The sequence below is a fragment of the Neophocaena asiaeorientalis genome, unplaced genomic scaffold (assembly GCF_003031525.2).
Source record: "Neophocaena asiaeorientalis asiaeorientalis breed wild unplaced genomic scaffold, Neophocaena_asiaeorientalis_V1.1 scaffold364, whole genome shotgun sequence".
NCBI classification, from domain to species: domain Eukaryota; kingdom Metazoa; phylum Chordata; class Mammalia; order Artiodactyla; family Phocoenidae; genus Neophocaena; species Neophocaena asiaeorientalis.
This window is the reverse complement of record NW_020172457.1, coordinates 4506623-4532480: the sequence shown is the minus strand read 5'-3', so window position 1 is coordinate 4532480 and position 25858 is coordinate 4506623. Positions and strand designations below refer to the sequence as shown.

The following is a 25858-nucleotide window of genomic DNA, read 5'->3' as shown; positions in this document are numbered from 1 at the left end:
TGTGCCCCCCCCTTTTTTTTTTTTTTGCGGTACACGGGCCTCTCACTGTTGTGGCCTCTCCTGTTGAGGAGCACAGGCTCTGGACGCACAGGCTCAGCGGCCATGGCTCATGGGCCTAGCCGCTCCGCGGCATGTGGGATCTTCCCGGACCGGGGCACGAACCCGTGTCCCCTGCATCGGCAGGCGGACTCTCAACCACTGCGCCACCAGGAAAGCCCTCTTGTGCTCTTTTGACATAACCCCCATCAGTTGATTTCTTTTTAAGCACTTGTTTACTTTCTGGTACTACAAGATGCTCCAGACTCATCTTGTATATTTCGTACCCCCATTTCTTCACGGAGCTCTGGTTCCTTTTATTGGAAAATGATATCAGAAACTAAGATTTGGGTATTAGGTAAGCTCCTTGCTTCTGGGGTGTTGTTTATTTTAGTAACTCTCAGCTGACAAAGTGAAGCAATACATTCATGTATAGTAATACAAATTTATGTATATGCACAATCTAAAAATATTTCTATATGTAACTATTTGTATCTATATTAAATTAAACATGAGTTTCTACTGATGTCTCCTACTCTATTCCATTACTACATGGATAATTATAGACTACTCCCTTTGCTGATCTGTAAATTTCCACTCCAGTAGTTATAAACCTGGCTCTAACCATTTGCAAAGCATCTTAATTTTTCAGTTCTAGTATACATGTATAGCAGTATCAGAATTGTTTATCTGTACCTTGTAGGACTCAAGTTTATTAACTGAACTCATGTACAGTTTCTTCTGTCTTTAGTCTTACATACTCCATTCATTCACAGAGTTACTTAGGTCAGTACCTTTTCCCCATTGCCTTAAGTGGCGTTGTTTCATACATTTGTAATATAGTTAGATTTTCTTGTCGCAGTTTGCATTCTTTCATGGAAGCCTCTAACTTCCTAATTTTTTTTAACTTGCATGCGTTAAGGTTTATTCTTAATGTTGTAGAGTTCCATAGGTTTTGACAAATGTATAATGTTATATATCCGCCATTTACAGAACCATACAGAATAGTTTCACCACCCTAAAAAATCCTGTGTTTCACCTGTTCGTTCCTTCCCTTCTCCCCCTTAGCCCTTTGCAGACTGATCTTTTTACTGCCTCTAGTTTTGTCTTTTCCAGATGTTCATATAATTTTTTAATTTAGCAGCATTCATTTATGATTCCTTCATGTCCAGATGTTCGTATCATTTTTTAGTTTAGCAACATTCATTTATGATTCCTTCATGTCTTTTCATGGCTTGATGGCTCATTTCTTTTTATTTATGAATAATATTCCATTTTATGGACGTACCACAGTTTATCCTTTCACCTATTAAAGGCCATACTGACTGCTTTCAGTTTTGGGCAGTTATGAGTAAAAGCTGCTATAAACATTCATGTGAAGGTTTTGGTTTGGATGTATGTTTTCAACTCGTTTGAGTAAATACCTAGGAGTCTGATTGCTGGATCGTATGGTAAGATACGATCACTCTACCATTTGGCATTCCCACCAGCTGTGGGAATTGAATCCTCAATTCTATTTGATACGGTCAGGTTTTTAAAAAAATTTTTATTGGAGTATAGTTGTTTTACAATGTTGTGTTAGTTTCTGCTGTACAGCAAAGTGAATCAGCTATATGTATACATATATCCCTTCTTTCTTTTTTTTTTTTCGGTACGCGGGCCTCTCACCGCTGCGGCCTCTCCCGCTGCGGAGCACAGGCTCCGGACGCGCAGGCTCAGCGGCCACGGCTCACGGGCCCAGCCGCTCTGCGGCATGTGGGATCCTCCCGAACCAGAGCACGAACCCGCGTCCCCTGCATCGTCAGGCGGACTCCCAACCACTGCGCCACCAGGGAAGCCCTATCCCTTCTTTCTTGGATTTCCTTCCTGTTAGGTCACCATAGAGTATTGAGTAGAGTTCCCTGTGCTATACAGCAGGTTCTCATTAGTTATCTGTTTTATACATAGTGTATATGTGTCAATCCCAATCTCCCAATTCATCCCACACCCCCCCTTCCCTCCCTGGTATCCATACGTACGTCCGTTCTCTGCGTCTTTGTGTCTGTTTCGGCTTTGCAAATAAGTTCATCTGTATCATTTTTCTAGATTCCACATATGAGCGAGTACTGTCAGGTTTTTTTTGATTTTAGCATTCCGATAGGTATGTAGTGATAATCTCATTACTGTTTTTTTGGGTTTTTTTTGGGGGGACGTGCCATGCGGCACGCAGATCTTGAGGGCTCTTTTAGTTGCAGCATGCGGGTTGTAGTTCCCTGACCAGGGATCGCACTTGTGCCCCCTGCATTGGGATTGCAGTCTTAATCACTGGACTGCCAGGGTCCCTCATTAATGTTTTAATTTGTAATTCTCTAATGGTATGTGATGTTGAGCATCTTTTCATATGTTTATTTTCCATCTATATACAGATGTCTGCTCACCTCACATCTTTTGTTTGTTTTTAAATTCGGTTGTTTGTTTTCTTATTGCTGAGTTTTAAGAGTTCTTTGTAGGCTTTGGATACAGACCTTTACCATATGCGGGTTTTGCAGATATTTTCTCCCCATCTGTGGTCTGTTGTTTATTTCTCTTAACAGTGTCTTTTGCAGAGCAGAAGTTTTTAATTTTAATAAAGTCCGACTTACCAATTTTTTTCTTTCATGGATTGTGCTTTTGGTATTTAAGGTCATTGTCAAACCCAAGTCACCTGTCTCCTGTATTATCTTCTAGGAGTTTTATAGTTTTGTGTTTTACATTTAGCTCTTTTTTTTTTTTTTTTTTTTTTTTTCACTATGTGGATGCCCATTTGTTACAGCACTTTTTGTTGAAAGGATTCTCTTTTCTCCATTGAATTGCCTTTGCTCTTTTGTCAAAGTTAGTTGGTTATTTGTTTGGGTTTATTTCTGAACTCTGTATTCTTTGCCATTGATCTATGTTCTTTCACCATTACCACACTGTCTTGGTTACTTTAGCTCTAAGTAAGTCCTGAAGGCAGGTAATGTCATTCCTCAACTTTGTGCTTCTTTAGTATTGTGTTGGCTATTCTGGAGCTTTTGTCTTTCCATATAAACTTTAGAATCAGTTTGTTGATATCCACAAAATAGCTTGCTGGGATTTGTTTGGGATTGGATTGTATGTATAGATCAACTTGGAAAAACTAGTGTCTTAACAATATTGAGCCCTATATCCATGAACATGGACTATCTCTCCATTATTTATTTAGATTTTCTTTGATTTCTTTCATTAGTAGTTATAGTTTTCCTTATGTAAATCTTATACATATTTTGTTAGGCTTATTCTTAAATATTTTATTATTTTTAGTGCTAATATAAATGGTATTGTGTTTTTACTTTTTTAAAAAAATTAATTAATTTATTTTTGGCTGCGTTGGGTCTTCGTTGCAGTGCGCGGGCTTCTCACTGTGGTGGCTTCTCTTGTTGTGGAGCATGGGCTCTAGGCTCGCCGGTTTCAGTAGTTGCAGCACGCAGGCTCAGTAGTTGTGGAACACGGGCTTAGTTGCTCCGCAGCATGTGGGATCTTCCCGAGCCAGGGCTCGAACCGGTGTCTGGTGCATTGGCAGGTGGATTCTTAACCACTGCGCCACCAGGGAAGTCCTGTGTTTTTACTTTTAAATTCCAATTGCTTATTGCTGGGATATAGGGAATCAGTTGACTTTTGTATATTAACCTTCTGTCCTTCAACCTTGCTATAATTGCATATTAGTTTCACGAGGTTTTTTGTTGATTCTTCGGGATTTTCTATATAGACAATCATGTCATCTGTGAACAATGCCAGTTTTCTTTCTTTTCAATCTGTATACCTTTTATTTCCTTTTTTAGTTTAATTACATTAGCTAGAACTTCCAGTATGATGTTGAATAGGAGTGCTTTGTTCCTGATGTTAAGGAGAAAGCATATAATTTCTCACCGTTATGTTAGCCATAGGTGTTTTTAGGTGTTCTTTATCAATTTGAGGAAGGTCCTTTCTACTTCTACTTTGCAGAGATTTTAAATTTTGAATCAGTGTTGGATTTTGTGAAATGCTTTTTCTCCATCTGTTGATATATGACTTTTCTTCCTTTGCTTGTTGATGTGATGGATTTCATTGATATTTAAAAATTTTTTAATTTCTTATACAGCAGCTTCTTACTAGTTATCTGTTTTTTACATATTAGCGTATATATGTCTTTGATCTATATTTCTGTTTTTGTGCCAGTACCATGTTGTCTTGATTACTGCAGCTTTGTAGTATAGTCTGAAGTTAGGGAGCCTGATTCCTCCATCTCCCTTTTTTTCCCCCAAGTCCACTTTGGCTATTCGGGGCCTTTTGTGTCTCCATACACATTTTAAGACTTTTTGTTCTAGTTCTGTAAAAAAATGCCATTGGTAATTTGACAGGGATTGCATTGAATCTGTAGATTGCTTTGGGTAGAATAGTCATTTTCACAATATTGATTCTTCAATCCAAGAACATGGTGTATCTCTCCATCTGTTTGTGTCATCTTTGATTTCTTTCATCAGGTCTTATAGTTTTCTGAGTACAGGTCTTTGACCTCCTTAGGTAGGTTTATTTCCAGGTATTTTATTCTTTTTGTTGCAATGGTGAATGGGATTGTTTCCTTAATTTCTCGTTCTTATCTTTCATTGTTAGTGTATAGGAATGCAAGAGATTTCTGTGCATTCATTTTGTATCCTGCAGCTTTACCGAATTCATTGATTAGCTCTAGTAGTTTTCTGGTGGCATTTTTAGGATTATATATAGTATCTTGTCATCTGCAGTGACAGTTTTACTTCATCTTTTCCAATTTGTAGTCCTTTTACTTCTTTTTCTTCTCTGATTGCTGTGGCTAGGACTTCCAAAACTATGTTGAATAATAGTGGTGAGAGTGGACATCGTTGTCTTGTTCCTGATCTTAGAGGAAATGCTTTCAGTTTTTCACCATTGAGAATGATGTTTGCTGTATATGGGTTTGTCATATATGGCCTTTATTATGTTGAGGTAGGTTCCTTCTGTGCCCACTTTCTGGAGAGTTTTTATCATAAATGGGTGTTGAATTTTGTCAAAAGCTTTTTCTGCATCTATTGAGATGGTTTTTATTCTTCATTTTGTTAATATGGTGTATCACATTGACTGATTTGCATATATTGAAGAATGCTTGTGTGTCTGGGATAAATCCCACTTGATCATGGTGTATGATCCTTTTAATGTGTTGTTGGATTCTGATTGCTAGTATTTTATTGAGGATTTTTGCAACTATATTCATCAGTAGTATTGGTCTGTAATTTTCTTTTTTTGTAGTATCTTTGGTTTTGGTATCAGGGTGATGGTGGCCTTGTAGAATGAGTTTGGGAGTGTTCCTTACTCTGCAATTTTTTGGAAGAGTTTGAGAAGGATGGGGGTTAGCTTTTCTCTAAACGTTTGATAGAATTCAGCTGTGAAGCCATGTGGTCCTGGACTTTGGTTTGTTGGAACTTTTTTTTTTTTTTTTGGCAGTATGCGGGCCTCTCATCACTGCGCCACCAGGGAAGCCCTGTTGGAACATTTTTAATCAGTTTCAATTTCATTACTTGTGATTGATCTGTTCATATTTTCTGTTTCTTCTTGGTTCAGTCTTGGAAGGTTATACCTTTCTAAGAATTTGTCCATTTCTTCCAGGTTGTCCATTTTATTGGCTTAGAGTTGCTTGTAGTAGTCTCTTGTGATGCTTTGTATCTCTGCAGTGTCTGCTGTTACTTCTTTTTCATTTCTAATTTTATTGATATGCGTCCTCTCCCTCTTTTTCTTGATGAGTCTGGTTAAAGGTTTATCAGTTTTGTTTATATTCTCAAAGAATCAGCTTTTAGTTTTATTGATTTTGCTATTGTTTTCTTTGTTTCTATTTCATTTATTTCTGCTTTGATATTTATGATTTCTTTCCTTCTACTAACTTTGAGTTTTGTTTGTTCTTTTTTCTCTAGTTCCTTTAGGTGTAAGGTTCTTTGTTTGTTCTTTTTTCTCTAGTTCCTTTAGGTGTAAGGTTAAATTGTTTGAGATTTTTCTTATTTCTTGAGGTAGGATTGTATTGCTATAAACTTCCCTCTTAGAACTGCTTTTGCTGCATCCCATAGGTTTCGGATTGTGTTTTCATTGTTATTTGTCTCTAGGTATTTTTTGATTTCCTCTTTGATTTCTCTGTGATCTCCTGATTATTTAGTAATGTATTGTTTAGGCTCCATGTGTTTGGGTTCTTTACGTTTTTTTCCCATGTAATTTATTTCTAATCTGAGAGTGTTGTGGTCAGAAAAGATCCTTGATATGATTTCAATTTTCTTAAATTTACTGAGGCTTGATTTGTGACCCAAGGTGTGATCTGTCCTGGAGAATGTTCCATGTGCACTTGAGAAGAAAGTGTAATCTGCTGTTTTTGGATGGACTATCCTATAAATTTCAATTAAATCCACTTGGTCTGTGCTGTCATTTAAGCTTTGTGTTTCCTTATTAATTTTCTGTCTGGATGATCTTTCCATTGGTGTAAGTGAGGTGTTAAAGTCCCCCACTATTATTGTGTTACTATTGATTTCCTCTTTTATAGCTGTTAGCATTTGCTGTATGTATTGAGGTGTTCTTATGTTGGGTGCATATATATTTATAATTGCTATATCTTCTTGGATTGCTCCCTTGATCGTTATGTAGTGTCCTTTCTTGTCTCTTGTAACATTCTTTATTTTGAAATCTATTTTATCTGATATGAGTTTTGCTACTCCAGCTTTCTTTTGATTTCCATTTGCATGGAATATCTTTTTCCATCCCCTCACTTTCAGTCTGTATGTGTCCCTTTGTCTGAAGTGGGTCTCTTCTAGACAGCATATATATGGGTCTTGTTTTTGTGTCCACTCAGTGAGCCTGTGTCTTTTGGTTGGAGCATTTAATCCTTTCACATTTAAGGTAATTATCAATATGTATGTTCCTATTGCCATTTTCTTAATTGTTTTGGGTTTGTTTTTGTAGGTCCTTTTCTTCTCTTGCGTTTCCCACTTAGAAAGGTCCTTAAGCATTTGCTGTAGAGCTGGTTTGGTGGTGCTGAATTCTCGTAGCTTTTGCTTGTCTGTAAAGCTTTTGATTTGTCCATCGAATCTGAATGAATCCTTGCCGGATGTAGTAATCTTGGTTGTAGCTTCTTCCCTTTGATCACTTTAAATATATCATGCCAGTCCCTTCTGGCTTGTAGAGTTTCTCTTGAGAAATCAGCTGTTAGTTAACCTTATGGGAGTTCCCTTGTATGTTATTTGTTGTTTTTCCCTTGTTGCTTTTAATAATTTTTCTTTGTCTTTAATTTTTGTCAGTTTGATTACTATGTGTCTCAGTGTGTTTCTCCTTGGGTTCATCCTGCCTGGGACTCTCTGTGCTTCCTGGACTTGGGTGGCTATTTCCTTTCCCATGTTAGGGAAGTTTTCGACTATAATCTCTTCAGATATTATCTTGGGTCCTTTCTCTCTCTTTTCTCCTTCTGGGACCCCTATAAATGCTAATGTTGGTGCGTTTAATGTTGTCACAGCGTTCTCTTAGGCTCTCTTCATTTCTTTTCATTCTTTTTTCTTTATTCTGTTCCATGGCAGTGAATTCCACCATTCTGTTCCAGGTCACTTATCTGTTCTGCCTCAGTTATTCTGCTATTGATTCCTTCTAGTGTATTTTCCATTTCAATTGTATTGTTCATCTTTGTTTGTTTTTTCTTTCTTCTAGGTCTTTGTTAAATATTTCTTGCATCTTCTCAGTCTTTGCCTCCATTCTTTTTCTGAGGTCCTGGATCATTTTCACTATCATCATTCTGAATTCTTTTTCTGGAAGGTTTCCTATCTCCACTTCATTTATTTGTTTTTCTGGGGTTTTATCTTGTTCCTTCATCTGGTACATAGTCCTCTGCCTTTTCATTTTGTCTGTCTTTCTGTGAATGTGGTTTTTGTTCCACAGGCTGCAGGATTGTAGTTCTTGCTTCTGCTGTCTGTCTTCTGGTGGATGAGGGTATATAAGAGGCTTGTGCAAGCTTCCTGATGGGAGGGACTGGTGGTGGGTAGAGCTGAGTGTTGCTCTGGTGGGCAGAGCTCAGTAAAACTTTAATCCCCTTGTCTGCTGATGGGTGGGGCTGTGTTCCCTCCTTATTGGTTGGGAATTTTTGCATGTATATTCATAAGATGGGCTGGAGTTTTTCTTTCTTGTAATGTCATCATCTGGTTTTGATATTTGAGTAATGCTGGCCTCATACAGAGTTAGGAAGTTTTCACTTTGCTTTTAGTTTCTGGAAGAAGTCGCAGAGAAGTGGTATTGAAAGTGGTTTTCTTTAAATGTTTGCTGGAATTCAGCAGTGAAACCATCTGGACTTGGTGCTTTCTTTTTTAGAGGATTATTAATTATTGATTTAATTTCATTAGTAGCTGTCAGCCTATTCAGAAGATCTATTTCTCCTTGAGTGTTGGTAGTTTGTGTCTTGCAAGGAATTGGTGCATTTCATCTCTTACAAAGTTGTAGAAATAGAATGGTGTATGATATTTATTTTATTAAGCTTTTAGTATCCAGGTGATCAGTAGTGATGACCCCTCTTTCATATATGATGTTAGTAATTTGTGTCTCTCTGTTTTTTTTCTGGATTGCATAGCTAGAAGTTTGTCACTTGTACTGTTTTTTCAAATAGCCAGCTTTTGGTTTTATTGATTTTTCTCTTTTCATTTCCTGTTTTCAGTTTGATTAATTTTTGCTTTTTTATTATTTATCTTCTCTGTTTGCTTTATACTTAATTGTTCTTCTTTCTCTAGTTTCCTAAAGTGGAAGTTTAGGTGATTGATTTTAGATCTATCTTCTCTTCTAATATGTGCATTCAGTGCTATATTCAATACTTTGGTTTGGCTGCATCATACAAATTTTGGTTTTTTGTTTTCATTATCATTTAGTTCACTATCATTTAAAATTTATATTATGACTTGACCAATGTATTATTTAAAATAGTGTTGTTTACTCCAAATATTTTGGGATCATCCACCTGTCTTTCTGTTACTAAGTTTAATTTTACTCATTAAGTTCAATTAGGTTTAATTCCATTGTGGCCTGAGGTTGTACTTTGTATAATTTTCTCTTCTTTTACATTTATTAACATGTATTTTATGGTCTATCTTGGTGAATGTTCCAGTGTGAGCTTGAGGAGAATGTGTATTCTGCTGTGTTGGGTAAAATAGTCTATAAATGTTAATTAGATCCAGTTGATTGATGGAGCTGTTCAATTGAAATATATTCTTGCTGAGTTTCTGCCTCCTGGATCTGTCAATTACTAATAGAGAGTTGTTGATGTCTTAATTATAATAGTGGATTTGTCTTTTTCTTCCTGCATTTCTGTCAGTTTTTTCCTCAAGTATTTTGACACTCTTTTTTTTTGGGATACAGACACATTAAAGATTGTTATGTCTAGGAGAATTGACACTTTTTTCATTATGTAATGCCCTTCCTTATCCCTGATGATTTTCATTGTTCTTAAATCTTTTGCTTGATGTTAATATAGCTTCTTCAGTTTTCTTTTGAAAGCATGGTATATCTTTCTCTATTTCTTTACTTTTCATCTATCTATGTCTTTATATTTATGGTGGGTTTCTTGTAGACAACACATTCAGGCCTTGTTTTTTTAATCCACTCTGACAGTCTCAGTCTTTCAATTGGGTTATTAAGATCATTCACATTTAAATTGATTATTGACATCTACTGTGTTTGTGTTTTCCATTCTTTGCACTTTTTCTTTAGTTTTCTTATTTTCTCCTTTTTCTCTGCCTTCTCTGATTTGAAATGAACATTCAGTATGCTTTTATTTTCTCTCCTTTTAGAATGTCAGCTTTACTTCTTTTCAACATGTTTTTAGGGGTTGTCCCAGAGTTTGCAATACTACATTTACAACTAATCTAATCCAGCTTTAAATGACAGTATACTGCTTGATGGGTGGTTCAAGTACCTTATACCAAAGTATTTCGAATTCCTCCCTCCCTTATAACATTGCTCTCTTTCATTTCGCTTTTCCATATGCTATAATCACCCAATACATTACTGCTTTTATTTCTTTGAACAGGTATCTCTTAGCTCAGTTAGGAATAAGAAAATACAGGGTTTTACGTTGGCTTCATATAGTCCTTTTCTGTTCCTTTTTGTGTTGATCCAAGTTTCTGACCTGTGTCATTTTCCTTCAAAGAAATTATTTTAACATTAATGCAAGGCAGATCTACTGGTGGCAGATTTTCTCAGTTTTTGTTTTAGGAGGTATTTTATTTTTCCTTCACATTTGAAAAATAGTTTCATTGGATACAGAATTTTAGGTTGGTAGTTTTTCTTCTTTCAACACTTCTAAGTATTTTGTTCTACTCTTTCTTGACTGTATGGTTTCTGGTGAGAACCCTGACATAATTCTTATCCTTGTTCTTCTGTAGGTAAGGAGTTTTTCCCACTGGCTTTGCTCAAATATTTTTTTATTTGGTTTCCTGGAGTTTGAATATGATAATACCTCTGTGTAGATTTTTTGGCATAAATCCTGTTTGGTTTTGTCTGAGCTTCCTGGATTTGTGGTTTGGTGTTCGTCATTAATTTTCGAAAATTTCCAGTCATTATTACTTCAAATATTTCTTCTGCTCCCTACTCTCTTCTCCTTCTATTGTTACAATTATGCATATGTAATAGCTTTTGTAATTTTCTCACAGTTGTTTGATATTCTTTTCCTTAAAATTTTTTTTCTCTTTCAGTTTGGGAACTGTCTGCTAACTTAACTTCAAGCTCCCTGATTCTTGCCCTGGTACATCACCCATCTATCTTTCATTAGTGTCCTTAAGATGTTAATCATAGTTATTTTAAGTTCCCGATCTGATAATTCCAAAATCTGTTTTGTATTTGAGTCTGCTTTTGATGCTTGCTTTATCTCTTCAGACTGTGTTTTTTCTTGTTTTTCAGCATGCTGAAGTTTTTTGTTGGAAGCCAGCTAGGATGTATTAGGTCATAGGAAGAGAGGTAATCAATTAGGCTTTTTAGTTTGAAGTTTTATGTTCATCAGGTTAGAAGTTGGGCTGTTTAGTGTTTGATGTAGCCCAAGGTGCCAGAGGCTTCATTTCCTTTAGTGTCCATGTTTTTTCTCTCTCTCCTTTTTTTGGGCTGGGGGGCTGGTCCTTAAGAAGTTCTTAAATAGTTTGTGTCTTGAAGCTCTCAGTTGTAGTCTACTGTAATAATACATTACCCCAGTTGTGGTGGCTAGATGTGAAGGAGGGGAAGCATTCTTTAATCTTATGATGAAAATCTCAGTTTTTACTGGGTCTGAGTCCCTGTACTCTTACTTTGCAGAGTGTTTTTTAGCCCTTCCTTTTCTCCTCTAACGTGAGAAAGGAAGGCTAGAGGGAGCTGGGGTTGGCTTATTACTTCCCACATAGGATAAGGCTCTGGTAAAGAAGTTGCCTTTAGAAGGCTGGCTTTCATTATGAAGAATGCTCTGTGGATATTGAAAAATGGTTGCTTTTCCCCTACCCTGTTTCAGGCAGGGTTTTTTCCTTTCATCTTCTTTTACTGGAAGTAAAACCCACAGAAATATGAGGGATCCCTAAAACTATGCCCCCGGGAGTATCTAACTATCAAGCTAGTCCACTTTCAGTCTCCAGAAATTTGTCAAAATGACCTTGTAATTTTTCCTACCGATTATTGGCTCTACTGGTTTCTGCCTCAGGTAAGGTGACTTCAGCTTTGATTCTCTGTCTGTTGCCCATCTCACCAGATTACAGGGTGATTGTTTCTCCAGTAACCTCAGCTCTTTGAGGGATATAAGGAAACTTGTTGATTTTCGCTTTGTTCAGCTTTCATCTTGTTGTCTAGATGAGAGTGAGAGACAGCTTCTAAGCTCTTAACATTTTGGAGCTGAATCTGGAAGTCCCTTTGCTTTCCTTTTTCAAATCGTACTGGCGAGTACATTCATCATTAAATGTTTTCGTAAGATTTCCTTGCTGGGACTATTTGTACCTACCTAGTGTTTTTTGATGGTTGGGTTCCGATAACTTTTTTTCTTCTAGGGAAATTTCTCTATTTCACAGTTCTGTGTCTACTAGGGTCAGTTGGTACATTTTTTTTCCACAGAAAGTTATACATTTCATCTAAGTTTTCAAATTTATCTCCATAGACTTTTGCAGAATAGCTGTGTGATTCTTAAAATAGTCTCTGCCTAGCAGGGTTTTTTTATTTTTATTTTTTTTGATACTTGGATTTTACTCCCTGTTTTTTTCACTTTAATTTTTTCAAATATTTAATTTTTAGTTCATATTGACAGAGTTAATAAATTTTATGAATTTTTGGTGTGCTGTAGAGAGCTACACTGTTCCATATGATAATTACTAGATACGTGTAGCAACTTAAAATGGATTTTAAATTAAATTTTAAAGTTCAGTTCCTTAGTCACATTAGCCACATTTTAAGTACTCAGTAGCCACGTGTCTAGTGGCTAGTGGATTGGACAGTGTAGATACAGAATATTTCCATCATCACAGAAAGTTCTCTTGGAAACTGCTGCTATACGACAGTATATGTCACATTGCTGTTAGCATTATTTTGTAGAAATTTTGCAGTTTGCTTTGTATTTCTCCTTTGACCCAATAATTTGTTTTTTGGCCGCTTCTCGCCGCATGTGGGATCTTAGTTCCCTGACCAGGGATCAAACCCATGCCCCCTGCAGTGAAAGCATGCTTGGAGTCTTAACCACTGGACTGCCAGAGAAGTCCCATTGACCCAGTAATTTTTAATAGAAATTTTATTTTCAGTTGAAGGGGTGTTTTTTCATTTCAGTGTTTTAAAAAAATTTTTGTTAGTAATATCTACCATTAATGTGTATTATAAAATATAGTATTTTATTATAAAGTACTCTTTTATTTTTGCTTAAGGCTCTGAATTTCATCTTATGTGAAATTAAATTTGAACCCTGCTTTATTATTACTTGCATTTGCTTGATGTGTCTTTGTTAATCCTTTAAAAATATATAACTTCTGGAATCACTTTGTTTTACTTATGTCTCTTATATATGCTACAGAATTGGATTTTTGCCTTGTTAACTTTTTTCTTAAAAATTAAGAAAAAATGTGTTAAGGCCATTTATGTTTATTGATATGTTTGATGTCAATTCTATTCTAATGTTTTGTGGCATATTTTACACAAATGTGCGCACATGCAAAATCTTTCACTATGTTGTCTTTTTTCTTTGATCTTTTTCTTATTAAAACAAGTTTCTTTTGGCATTTAGGGTGGCTTGCATTTTTGTTTTTTGGTTTCCTTCAATCCAGTGTCTTTTTATGTAACACTTAAGTCTCCCTGAGGAACTTAGCTGGGAACCTCCTCTTCTTTCTTCCCTCTATCCCAGCATCTAATTGTAAATGATGATCTTTCCTTCTAAAGGTTAGTATTTGTGAAGCATATTCTGACTTCTACTTATTCTCTACATTCTTCTCCCATTTTTCATAGATCTAGCCTTTCTACATTGCTGTAGAACATACTTACATATTGTTAGGTCATCCTTATCTTCATGGTTAGTTTTAGTTCTGTAGTTGATTTTACTTTGAAACTTTTCAAGTCATTTCTTGAATATGTATAGTTCGTTCTTTAGTAGGTCTCAGGAAGGGCTCAAGGAACGTTTATATGTTGTTAACTATCTATGCCTGTAAACTTGAAGGACAGTTTGACTGTATGTAAAGTCCCAGGCTCACATCTTTTTGTGCTGGAGGATCTTACAACTTTTTGTTTCATTGTTTTGTGTACAAAACAGCTGTTGTGAAGTTTCTTGAAACTATAATTTTCTTTTTCTTATAAGAGACTTGGTCTATCTACCTGGATGCTTAAAGCCTTTAAAATCTAATAGTTTATAGTAGGAATATTCTCAGTTGAATTTCCCTAATATACCATGTATCCTTTCAGTATGTAGATTCAGGTCTTATTTTAGGAAGATTTGCTTGCAGTACAGTTTGAAATACTGTCTGGTTCCAATTACATATTTATTGGATCACCTACTTACTGTTGCTTTCTTTTGTATGTTTCATTATTTTTACTCACTTTCTAATCTGTTTTTTCTTCATTGGGCTTTTTTGGGCAGGGTTGGGGGAGGAGGGAGTATATTCTTTGTGTGTGTGTGTTTTTTAGTTGAGGTACAGTTGACATACAACATTATATTAATTGCAGGTGTGCAGCATGTTTGATATTTGTATATATTATGTAATGGTTACCACAATAAGTCTAGTTAACAGTCTAGTCTAATTAGTTCTTTCTAATTTAGTCTGTTTTCTGAAAAAACCTATTTTCCCTCATTTGAGTCTTACTAGCTCTTCCTACTGTCTAGTCATATTATTTCTGAACTGTTGTTTTTATTTGTTTTTTTTTTTTTTTGCGGTACGCGGTCCTCTCACTGCTGTGGCCTCCCCCGCTGCAGAGCACAGGCTCCGGATGCGCAGGCCCAGCGGCCATGGCTCACAGGCCCAGCCGCTTCGCGGCATGTGGGATCCTCCCGGACCGGGGCACGAAGCCGCGTCCCCTACATCGGCAGGCAGACTCTCAACCACTGCGCCACCACGGAAGCCCTGAAGTGTTGTAATTTTGATTTATTACTGCTTAAAAAAGCTTCAGCTATTTTCTTTTTTTTTTTTTTTTTTTTTTGCGGTACGCGGGCCTCTCACCGTTGTGGCCTCTGCCATTAAGGAGCACAGGCTCCGGAAGCGCAGGCTCAGCAGCCATGGCTCATGGGCCCAGCCGCTTCGCGGCATGTGGGATCCTCCCGGACCGGGGCACGAAGCCGCGTCCCCTACATCGGCAGGCAGACTCTCAACCACTGCGCCACCAGGGAAGCCCTTCAGCTATTTTCTTAATTTCTTTTAGTTCATGTTGAAATAATAGTTAATAATGTTCATCTTTTTTTGTGGCCATATTTTTCTCATGTGTTTTTATTATCTGTTAGAATATTATTTATTTCACATATATTATTTTTCCTATAATTTCTTAGTGTGTGCTTTCATTTTAAGTTTCTAGTGTTTAAGCAAGTACGGGTTTCCAGTAGTTTTATTTTATTTATTTGGCCGTGCAGTGCGGTTTGTGGGATTTAGTTCCCCAACCAGGGATTGAACCTGCAAGCCTCAGCAGTGAAAGTGAGGAGTCCTAACCACTGGACTGCCAGGGAATTCCCTTCCAGTAGTTTTAGAAGGAAGAACTGTAGGCAGAAGGGATGGACAAGTGTAGTTCTGAGCTTTTGGGGCTCAAGATCTCTCTACTTTGTGAAATATTTTTTAAATTTGGACTTCTGAGATGTAGTAAAGCTTTTCACCTTTATATCTATGCTTTGCAAGTATTTTGCTTTCTGGAGAGGAACCTTTAAATGTATTTTGCTGTGTGATATGTTTTGAGTTCTGTATCGCTTGGACCTTTGCCCACCTAGAATATGAATCTTACCTTTCCTGGGGGTTGTCATTCTTTATGCTTTGCTTAATTTATTTTCTATTCCCTGCAGTTTCTCTTCAGAGTGGGTTTCTGTCCTTCTAAAAGTAAGAAAATATTTGCAGGATAGTTCTGAAATCCTCTTAGGGTCTAGACTCAGTATTTTATGAATGTTCTCAGGCCCCCTTAGAGATGTCATGCTTTCTTTGCGTTTATCTTGGGACCTGTGAGGACATTATCTGACTTTATCCAGTTCTCAGATTTCCATGGTCAGATTATTTCCTGTTGCTGTGATTTTGAGCATGTTGGTTTCTTTGTGAAGAATTGACTTTTCCTTCATTTTTCCATGAGTGGATCCTTCTAATTAGCATAACTAGCTTTTTGGGGACCACTTCAAGTAAAAGAACTCCCCTGTCCTAGTGCAGCTCCCTGTTTATTTCTTTTATAGCATTTATCACAATCTGTAATTACCTTGTTTGCAGCTGTACCTGTTAACTTTCTGCTGCTTCTCATTTGAACGTTAGCATCGCAAGTGGGGATCTTTTCTATCTTAAATATCAGTGTATTCCCAGAGCCTAGCACAATGTCTGGCATATAGGGATCAGTAAATATTCGTTGAATAACTCCAGCTTATGGTAGGGCCCCCTCTTTACCATGCTCCTGTGTGAAAATTTGGAACTATTTGGTGTGAAGATTGGGAAGTATTTGAAAGTGAGTGTACAAGTGATTTTTGGAGAAGCTATACTTTTTATAGTATACTCTTTAACACAGTACAGCTGTGACTATTCAGAATTGATTTGAGTTGATTTCTATTTTGCATTTTGAATTAGCTTTTTATTGTATATGTTTTTGTGTCATAAATTTTATGCTAAGTACATTTATTATTTATTAAAAAATAGATCATAATCCCCTTGGCCACAGGTACCCATTCTTGTACTTTTGTGGTGTTACCCCGGAAGAGTGTTTACAGAGAATGGAAGCTGTATTATAATCAATGCATTGTGTGTTGTTATTGACTGCTGTGTAGGAGGAGGATTTTACATGATACGTTGAATGAAGGATGTGAAATCTTTTCATGGAATTGTAGAATGTTAACATGGCCTCATGAATGGTGTTTCCTAGAGTTGTGCAATGCACTGCCCTGATTAGAGCTGGAAGAAACTTGAGATCAAGGAATTCAGCGTTTCCTTTTACACTACAGATAAAGGAATTAAAGTCCTACGAGATTACATGATGTGCTTAAGGTTATCCAACCAATTAGTGACCAAGCTCCAGGGTCTTATGATTCTTAGTCAAAGCTGATTTCTTTTAGATGCATTTTATCACGTCATTCAACAGAAGGACACAGGTTTTAGTAGGGTGTTTTAAAACTACCAAAAGGGAGATATTCACAGATTGAATCCTTCCACACTCTTTAACATACTCTGCTTGGCTGACTTCTTCACATCAAAATTAGAGGTAGCTTTTCAGTATCCAAAACTCTCGATTTAAAATTAACTGGATTTACTGTTAAGTATCTTGAGCATCCATTAGCAGAAAAAAATGTTAAGTGCTCCATTTTTTTGCTCAAGTGCTGCTTTTTATGTTTATTTTAAGTATTCTTAAGAGCAGCAATTTAAAAGATATTGCCAAGCAGACTTAGGATTTGAGCATGTTTAATAAAAAAAAAAGATTTTTAATTTGCTGACTTGAATTGAACCCAAAATGTCCAATAAATTTCCTTTTCATGATGAATTTTTTTTTTTCATGATGAATTTTAATAGTTTGTTCCTGACAGTTGGTGGTTTATATAGATATACTACATTAAAATTTTTGCAAAATAGAGACGTAACTTGGAAAAAGTTAACATTGTATTCCATATTTCAATTGTCCATGTGTTTCACTATAAATTTTTATAGTCCTAATTGAAAAAATTAATTACTCACAGCCTTGCCTTTGTAGTCTATCTCTGTTCAAGAGACTTAATGTGGCTCATTTTTATTACCTTTGGTTTTCATACTGCATTGGTAGGAATAAAAATGTACCTTTTTAAAATTAAATTAACACTGATGAAAAAAGGAAACCGTTTTAGTCCTCAGCCCATCTCTTTTTTTTTTTGCGGTACGCGGGCCTCTCACTGTTGTGGCCTCTCCCGTTGCGGAGCAACAGGCTCCGGACGTGCAGGCTCAGTGGCCATGGCTCACGGGCCCAGCCGCTCCGCGGCATGTGGGATCCTCCCACACCGGGGCACGAACCCGTGTCCCCTGCATCGGCAGGCGGACTCTCAACCACTGCGCCACCAGGGAAGCCCAGCCCATCTCTTTTATTAGTTCTTCTTGACCAGTTCTCCGTTAGTTATTATTTGCATTTTGCATTTTAAATATATTTTACAATGGCATATATTGAGCTTAATCTTAGTAGATTAATCTTTGTTGTTTGGATCATATAGTTTCTATATGAAACTATATGAATTGTGTCTTCTGTAACATTTTTTTTTTGCTTATCATTTATTTTCCCAGACAATAGTTAAAATGTTAAAATTAGTCATGGAGTACCTAGAAGGGTATTTTGATCACATTCTTTTGGTTGCCAGAAACAGAGCCTCCTGGCAGCTAGAACTAAAAAGCCATTAATTTCTATTCTCTGTTATTCCTTGGAGTCTCTGCTGTGTTATGTCTCCTACAGTCTTATCTTACTACTGACTGGCTTATTCTTTCTCTTGTATCTCTTATACTTATTTTGTATATCTTTTCTCTGTTTCATTGGTTCTGTTTACTTATACATTTTTCTGTCTTATAATTTTATTTCGTACTGGCCCATTCCATCTCCCATCATAGGTCATTAGCTAACCTAGGTTAGCTGTCATTGAGATAGTTGTAAGGGAGAGTCACAAGTACAAAACATCAGTGTCTATGATTGCTCCTTCAGCAGAGGCTGTGGATGGGATATTTCCCCTGTTAGAGATCAGGGATAGTGAACTAGAGGTCAGGGATAGTGAACTAGTATCATGATTAACAATATGTAGTAAAAGAGGTTAATGTCTCTACTGAGAGTTAGAAGAAGGAAAAACTATACCAGTAATGATGGTGGTCCTTATAGGTCTTTGGGAAGTATGAGGAAGGATAGTAAAGAAGAACATGTTTTATAGAATGCTACCATACTGGCTGTGTTTCTGTTGATGAAGGGCTAACGTTAATAGTCACTGCCCTCAACTAGTTTCTCATTTGCTTTCCAGGAGAATGGAAATGGATTTCAGGAAGGAACAGCTGGGAGGGAGAATTAAAAACAGTCTACAGCTGACTAAGCTTTGAGAGATCATCTGTCACTTAAAAATTTTAAGAGGCAGTAAGCCTTTATTAATTGCTTCTCCATCTCCTATGTCTTTAAAAAGAAAGAAAAGTTGAGCCTGATTTGATCATCTGATGACAATGTAGTCAGTTTTCCATAAATATGGAAAGCTTGTTGTCATCTCAACCGTAATATTTTTAAAATAATTTAATGTTATATAAATAATGTCTATTATAAAAATCTGAATACAACAATTATAAGAAGATAAGCTAAACCCCTTAATGATATTTATGCTTCATTTTTGGCTTATATGTGTGCTTGCTTTATATAATTTAATATAAATTAGATCATATCACACATGGTTGTTAATATAATTGTATACAAATATATATAAATAATAGTGCTTTTTTAACAATGAAATCATACATGCTTCTTTGTATCTTATATTGCAAAAATCCCTCCAAGTTACCTGTCATAGATCTGAAGTATTCTTTATAATGGCAGTATAGTGTTCCATGATACATGTGTTTTATGATTTAATCATTTCCCTGCTACTACAAAAAACGCTGCATTAGACAGACTCATTTATGAGTCTCTATACATAGATCTTTATGTACTGATGGTCTTATTTTTATGGGATTGATTCTGAGAGTGCGGGGTGAAAGAATATGTACATTTAGAATTTTGATAAATGTTGCAAATTGACTTTCCATCAAGGTTGGCGTAATGGACATGTCCACAGTTTCTCCCTGATCTCTTGTTAAGTAGGGATTTAATTTCATCAATTTGATGGGTGAAAAAAGATACCTTACTATGTTAATTTGTTTTCCCTGACACAAACAATACACAGGGATTTAGAAAAAAAAAATTTCGTTGCTGTTTACTAGCCATTGTAATGACTCTTCAGTGACATGCATTCTGCTCATTTTTCATTTTGTTGTTCATCTTATTCACAATGTGAAACAGTGTTTTGCATATCTTCGGTGTGAATACTTTATTAGTCATATGGGTTGCAAACACTTTTCCCTAAACTATTTCTTGTTTCCTATCTTTCTTTATGGTGTTTTTTACAATATAAAATTCAAAAGTTTTTTGTAATCAAATAGCTTTTTCCTTTTAAAGCTTCTGAGATCTCACTAACGCTTTTGGTTGTACATATTGGCCCTCAAATTTTTTTCTAATATGTTTATGTATGTATGTATGTTTAAATTTTTAATTGGAATTTTGTATATGATATTAGATAGGGGTTAACTTGTTTTCTTCCAGTGGATATTCAGTTGTATAAGCGTCTCTTAAATATGAACTGTCATTTCCCATTGAAATAAAATATCACCTTCATCAAGTATTAAAGTCTCATCTACACAGGGCTCAATTTCTGGATTTTTGTTTCTTAGCTATTGATCTGTTCCTATACCAATCCCTACTGGTTTGTTTTGTTTTGTTTTGTTTTTTTGTATTTTGCGGTATGCAGGCCTCTCACTGTTGTGGCCTCTCCTGTTGCGGAGCACAGGCTCGGCGGCCATGGCTCACGGGCCCAGCTGCTCCGCGGCATGTGGGATCTTCCCGGACCGGGGCATGAAACCGTGTCCCCTGCATCGGCAGGCGGACTCTCAACCACTGCGCCACCAGGGAAGCTCTCACTATTCTTTTTCATAAATTTTCTTGGCTCTTTTTGTACAATTTTCAATACAAACTTTTTTGTACTGTGTACTTTTTGGGTGAGGCTTCCGATACCTCAGAGAGAGTGGGCAGTCTGGCAGTCTTTAGTCTTTGTCTTGTGGCTTTTGATATACCATATCCTATATTGTTAGTTCTCTGTAGGTCACCAGGAAAGACCTCTCAGCAACTAGATGTCCTCAGCTAAGAGGGCAAGTACATTCTCATCTAGAGGGCTAAAGCTCTCCTGAAGATCTTTGTGGGCCAGGGAGACAGCCTGTTGTCCCAGGAATGCTCGTTTAGTTGATGGCTTTTTTTTGGGGAAAGAGGCATCCATGGATCTCATGGTCCTCCTAGGGCCAAGCTTTTGTGGTAATTCTTAAAGTTCTGGTTCTGGCCTCTGTCACCTTCTGGGCTTAAGAGAGGTACTTAGTAGTTGACTTAGTGTTGGGCTGGAGATCATGAGGAATATCTTCAAGCTTCCATCTTTCCAAGCCCCCTTAGGCTGCACCTTGTTTCTGGTCTGTATCATATTTCTCTTTTTTCTTAATTGTATAGTTGATACACAATATTATATTAGTTTCAAGTATACATATTTCTCTTTTATCTTAGTATAAGCTTTAAATTACAGATAATAAATAAGGATTCATATACTCTATGTTTGGATGGAACCACCTTAATTTTTTTCCTTTTAGTACTGTTTATTTATTTGTTCATATCTATCAAATATTTATTAGGCACTTTCTGTTTGGCAGCATTTAAGTTTTGAGTTAGGCATATGAGGGTGAATACCTCCCAGACCCTGTCTTCTTAGCAGCATTTTACATAGTTTTCACATCTTTGTTCTCAAAATACTTTCTTCAGTTGGCATCTACAGTTTCTAGGTTTTCATCTTCTTCACCTTTGGCCCTTCTCAGTCTCCTTTGCTTGATCTTTCTCTTCTGGACCCCCTAAATAATGGGCCCCCAGAGCTTAATCAGTCCTTCAGCTTCTTTTCTAGCTCTCTTTTATCCCCTGAGTCATTTCACTCAGTGTCATAGCTTTAAATATTTTAGCATTTGATATACTGATGTTTCTCTATATTTTTTTCAGCTCTGGCATTTTCCTTGAATTTCAGCCTCAGATAATCCAACTGCTGGATCTCTAATGGGCTGTTTAATAGGCATTTCAAAATTCACAAGACCGGGCTTCCCTGGTGGCGCAGTGGTTAAGAGTCCGCCTGCCAATGCAGGGGACATGGGTTCGTGCCCCGGTCTGGGAAGATCCTACATGCCACGGAGTGGCTGGGCACGTGAAACATGGCCACTGAGCCTGCGTGTCCGGAGCCTGTGCTCCGCAACGGGAGAGGCCACAACAGTGAGAGGCCTGCGTACCACAGGGAAAAAAAAAAAAATTCACAAGACCATAACATATTATAACTGTTTGCCCCCTTAACTTTGCGTTTAGTGATCCATCTGCTCATTTTTCAGATTATGACATGGCTAGCTCCCTCATATTGTTCAGGTCTGTTTCTCTTCTACTTTGCTTTATTTTTCTTCATAGTACTATTAATCCTTACCACTACTTTGACATTATATAGTTGTTTGTTTATTAATTTTCTAGATGCTGAGAGACTTTAATCTCCTGCTACTGTTTTTTTATCAGTTTCTTCTGATATTTACTGTGTTTTGCTTTATTTTTGTTTTCGTTTAATTCATTAAGACTCACAATCTTGGCTTGAACTATTATTTTATAGTTATTGTTTTCATCCAGTTCATACCTTTTTAAATTGTATTTTTTTATCTCTACCTTTGACCCCTTTAATCCCAGTTAATACTTTTTCTTTAACTTCCTCCTAGTTTTACAAAGATTGTGCCTGCCTTATATATCTTTCTGTCATGAGTCACAGTTATTGTGTGTGTGCCTTCGTGTAATAGTAATGTTACTACTATTCACCCAGTCCAAAGGATATCTTACTATGTTATTTTAGACCATTTATATGTATGACTGTACTAGATGCTTGGTATTAATATTGTCATTTTATTTAAAATTTTCTGTTTTTAATGTGTCCTGCTTTCGTTTAATCTTTTATTTCCTTCTTCTTGCTATTTTTTGTTGTTGATATTCTGTCTCAAATAATTTATAAGATATGTAGTATGTTTTTATTCTAAACTTAAGTATGCTTGAGTCTCTTTTTTTCTTAATTTCACAAACATTATTCTTAGGAGCTATGAAAAATGATGAAATTAACTCACATTGCATTTGATCTCCCCTCCTCCAATTTATTATACTTTGTGATTTTTGTGGTCCCAATTTGTCATAGTTATAATATATTAGGTTTTCTTTCATGCTTTATAACATTCATGTCAGAGTGATTTTTTTCCTAGTTTTTTAGCTTTAGCTTTTAACTGTACTGCAGTGTTTTCATAGAGTTCTCATCTTTGCTTTGTAATTCATTCTTAATAAAACACACCTTTTTTCCTGATAATGTGTCAGATGTGTTAATTTTAGAATATTTGAAAAGTACAAAAAAGCACAAAGAAGGAAAAAAGTCACTGAAATCTCACCATTGAGAACTACTTTAACAATTTAGTATATCTTCTTTGTCTTTTCTCTTCATGCATGAATATTATTATTACTTACACTTGATTTACAGTATATAAACTACCTTTTCCCTTCACTCACTATGTAGTGGACATTTTCCAACAATATTAAAGTCAGGGTGTAGAATGCATTATGATTACATGGTATTTTGTAACAGATATTTCATAATTTGTTTTAAGGCATCCTCTGTTGTTAGACAATTAGGTTGTTCACAGTTTGTTATTATAAATTGTATTGTGATGAATGTGAATGATTTAAATCCCCTGGATTATTTTTTAGGTTAAGTTCCAAGAAGTGGAATAATTCTGAGGCTGTATAGTTTGGTGATTAGGAGCGTTGGCTTTAGAGTCAGACTGCCTTGGGTTCAAATTATTATTTCTTAGGTGTGTATGCTTAGGCAAATTAATTTATCTCTCTCAGTTTCTTAATCTGTGCTTTGACGGTAATAGTTTATGTATGGAAAAGCACTTAGACCAGTGTCTGAGATGTCATAAAAGCTCAGAAATGTTAGATGCAAACATCATCACTGTCATCGTGGCTGACGTCATTATCATTTTCGCTCCGCGGCATGTGGGATCTTCCCGCACCGGGGCACGAACCCGTGTCCCCTGCATCAGCAGGCGGACTCTCAACCACTGCGCCACCAGGGAAGCCCCGGATATGCATATTTGAAATGATTTTTTTATATAATATTAAAATTCTCTCTTGAAAAGGTGTATCAATTTGCATTTCTACCAGCAAAATATGAGAGTGGCATTTTACCAGCTCTGGCCAACAGCTGCAATTATGATTAAAACACATGTTGTTTTGAGAGTGTAGGCCCAATTTTATAGGGTTAATATATATCTTTGTTTTAATCTCTAATTTTTGGTTATTGATTTCGAATGTTTGGGTTTTACCTATTTTCATGTGGGGTATTTATGTTTAAGCGCTCTTCATTCATATTTTAATTAGCCTTTTGTGTTTTATGTTGCCTATATTTTTCTAGTTGGTTTTTACCTTTTAGTATTGTTTGAGGTTATTTTATGTATTAATGTTTTACCTTTGTGAGATGTGTATGTAAAGAAAATTCTTTTCCTTCTAGTACTGCCTTTTAAAAAAAGTTATTCTTTTTGACATTTATTAAGTCAAAAAGAATAACTTTCTCTGTGACAGGTATAGATCTATATTTTAAGATAGATAAATAAATGGGCCTTTGAGAAGGCACATTATTTTAGAATGATTTTAGATTTACAGAAAAGTTGCAGAGATAGTACGAAGTTCCCATATGCCCCTCACCTAGTTTCTCCTATTGCTAACATCTTATATTACCATGGTACAGTTGTCATGACCAAGATACCAACACTGATACATTAGTGTTACCTAAATGCCACATTTTATTCGGATTTCATTAGTTTTTCCACTGTTTTCTTTCTGATCCAGGATCCCATCCAAGATACCATTACTTTTAGTTGTCTTGTCTCTTTACTCTCCTCTGCTCTGTGACAGTTTTTCAGGCTTTCCTTGTTTTTCAATATATTGAGAGTTTTGAGGAGTACTGGTCATGTATTTTGTTGAATGTTCCTCAATTTGAATCTGTCTGGTGTTTTTCTGATTGTTAGACTGGGGTTATTTATATCAGTATGGACTCAGGGATATTTATACTTTGGGTTCTAATCCAATACTACGTTATTTATTTTGTTTATTTTAGCTTTGGCCATTCATTCTTTCATGTTGGCTCCTCTGTGTCCCTTTGACATGCCCCCACCTTCCTTTTGCTGTTGTTGTTTTGAGCACTACAACATGCTCTAGGCTAATCTTCTGAATTCCCTGCTCTAATCCTAGAATCAGCTACCTCCCCAAGAATCCCCGTTTCCTTCTATTGGACTGTGGTATGTAGAAACCAAGATTCGGCATTGGTGTACTCACTGCTACTGGGGGTGTCACTGCTTCTAGTCTCTATTAGTGAACAGAGCTAGGAATACTATTTGTGTCAGTGTGCATGGGTATATGTATGCACATTCACATATAATTACTTCTGAATCTGTATCTATATAAACCTAAATATGAGTTCACACTGATGTCTCTGACTCTATTTCAGTACCATCAGGATCATTCCAACCTCCATGCCCTTGCTTTTCTGTAGCTTCCCACTCGAAGTGAGAAGCTTGACTCCCATCATCTACCGTTCATTTACTTATTTGTTTGACCCCAGTATACAAAGTGTTTCAGAATTAACCCATATCCCTCCGAGAAATAACTTTATCAAATAAAGTACAGTTTTTTTAATTAATTAATTTAATTTTGGCTGCGTTGGGTCTTTGTTGCTGTGTGCGGGCTTTTCTGTAGTAGCGGTGAGCGAGGGCTTCTCTTTGTTGCGGTGTGCGGGCTTCTCATTGTGGTGGCTTCTCTTGTTGCTAAGCACGGGCTCTAGGCGTGCGGGCTTCAGTAGTTGCAGCACGTGGGCTCTGTAGTAGCGGTGAGCGAGGGCTACTCTTTGTTGTGGCATGCGGGCTCTAGAGCGTGGGCTCCCTGGTCGTGGCACACAGGCTTAGCTGCTCCATGGCATGTGGGATCTTCCTGGACCAGGGCTCGAACCCGTGTCCCGTGCATTGGCAGGCGGATTCTTAACCACTGCGCCACCAGGGAAGTCCGTAAAATACAGTTTTTGTGTATGGTTCTATTTGTCTTTACAGTTTCCAGTGAGAGCACCGTCTTCCAAAGTTACTTATATCAGTTCCTTTTTTCACAGTTCTGTTTTTGGTGCTCGGCTTAAAAGACCTTTTTGATCCAAAGATTGATTTTATATACATATATATATATAGAGAGAGAGAGAGAGAGAGAGAAAGAGAGAGAGAGGGAGAGAGAGAGAGAGAGAGAGGGAGGGGGGGAGGGGGGGGGGGGAGGGGGGGGGGGGGGGGAA

The 25858-nt window shown here is 36.7% G+C and overlaps 1 protein-coding gene across 5 annotated transcripts in view; it reads left to right on the top strand.

Annotated features, from left to right (window-relative positions):
- Positions 1-25858, top strand: part of MKLN1 (muskelin 1) — a 178216-nt gene that overhangs the window by 23817 nt on the left and 128541 nt on the right. The window lies entirely within an intron of this gene.